The sequence below is a fragment of the Prionailurus bengalensis genome, chromosome D4 (genome assembly GCF_016509475.1).
Source record: "Prionailurus bengalensis isolate Pbe53 chromosome D4, Fcat_Pben_1.1_paternal_pri, whole genome shotgun sequence".
Classification (NCBI taxonomy): domain Eukaryota; kingdom Metazoa; phylum Chordata; class Mammalia; order Carnivora; family Felidae; genus Prionailurus; species Prionailurus bengalensis.
The window spans coordinates 31,408,886-31,410,731 of record NC_057359.1 but is presented as its reverse complement, the minus strand read 5'-3'; the positions used below and the strand labels follow the sequence as shown (position 1 = coordinate 31,410,731).

The 1,846-nt window shown below is 40.0% G+C and overlaps 1 pseudogene; it reads left to right on the top strand.

Moving 5' to 3' along the window:
• Window positions 1-318: 318 nt before the first annotated feature.
• LOC122474932 lies at window positions 319-581 on the top strand (annotated as a pseudogene).
• Window positions 582-1,846: the final 1,265 nt, after the last annotated feature.

Genomic DNA, 1,846 nt, shown 5'->3' with positions numbered 1-1,846 from the left:
CAGAAAAGGGAGGCAAACCATAAGAGGCTCTTAAATACAGAGAACAAACTGAGGGTTGCTGGAGGGGATGTGGGTAGAAGGATGGGTTGAATGGGTGATGGGTGTTGAGAGCACTTTTTGGGATGAACACTGGGTTTTATATGTAAGTGATGAATCACTGGGTTCTACTCCTGAACCAAGACTACACTGTATATTAACTAACTTGAATTTATGTAAATACATTTTAAAAAAGAAAAAGAAATAAAGTAATCTCTTAATGTAAAAGAAATAAAGTAATCCCTCAATGCTGCTGGAGGTGTCCACCCACTCTCTACCACTATGGAGACATCCTCACACTACTGCCATCTGCTGAGTGACTACAGGCTACCATCTCTAGGCTACACTCAGGGAACTGGGAACAGCCAGCTACCCCAAAACAAATAGGCTGAGCTGCTGGTCATCATCGAGGAGCTGGGGAAAGAGATTAGACTCATCTATGCAGGGAGCAAGAGCACCATGAAGAGACTAAAACAAGGCATCATTCATGCTGGAGGACTAGTTCAAGATGCTTGGCTGAAATGGAATGGAATGTCAGATCCTAGCTGCCTGTTAGCATGGAAGGTTTTCCATTTTCTTCCAAGATGGGAAGGTTTCTCTTTCACATGTCCCTTTCATGGTTCATGAGGCTCTGAGATTGAGAAATATTTTGCAGTTGAATAGGATTTATATTTTGAATAGTTAGGAACTACCTAGGGTTTTGTTTTTGCTTTTGTTTTTTTTTAAACATTGATTGAAAAGATGCATGTTAAAAGGGCATCTGCATGGCTCAGTCACTTAAGCATCTTACTTGGTTTTGGCTCAGGTCATGATCTCACAGTTCATGGGTTTGAACCCTATGTCAGACTGGTTGGGATTATATCTTTCTCCCCCTCTCTCTGCCCCTCCTGCCTCTCTCTCTCTCTCTCTCTCAAAATAAATAAATAAACTTAAAAAAAGATAAATAGAGTGCCTGGGTGGTTCAGTCACTTAAACATCTGACTCTTGGTTTCTGCTCAGGTCATGATCTCAAGGTTTGTGAGTTCACACCCTGCATCAGGCTCTGTGCTGACAGTGTGGAGCCTACTTGGGATTCTCTCTCCCTGTCTCTCTGCCCCTCCTCTGCTCACTCTCTTTTTCTCTCTCAAAATAAATAAATAAACTTAGTTTAAAATAAATAAATAACTTGGGGTGCCTGGGTGGCTCAGTTGGTTAAGCATCCGACTTCATCTCAGGTCATGATCTCATGGTTCATGGGTTTGAGCCCCGCATTGAGCTCTGTGCTGACAGCTCAGAGCCTAGAACCTGTTTCCAATTCTGTGTCTCTCTCTCTGCCCCTCCCCTGCTTGCTCTCTCTCTTTCTCTCTCTCTCAAAAAACAAACATTAAAATAATAAAATATAAATAAATAAGTAAGTAAATAAATAAAGCATGTAAAAGACACCTATCTCACATCAAAGATACCAGTGTCTCTATTTCATCCTTTTTTGAACACAGTTATGTTACCCAGATTGTTCCTTGTTCCTTTTCATGTGCTAATACAACTCTGAGGGTTTTGTTTTTAGCACAAACATTTGCCACATGGTGTGGATTCTGCTTAATGTAATTTCTTTTGTGCTACAGCATTTGCTTGCATGACTATTAGTGCTTTGAGATCAATTTTTTAAAAACACACAAGTTATAAAAACAGAAGAAAGAGCAACCTACCAAACCTAACTTAACATGAACCCCTGAAAATTTTCCTACTCAGACTGTGTGGATTTCAGTTCTGCTTTTCCTATAAGTTGATTCAAACATCCAGAAGAAAACGAATAAAACTATTTGCATCTTTT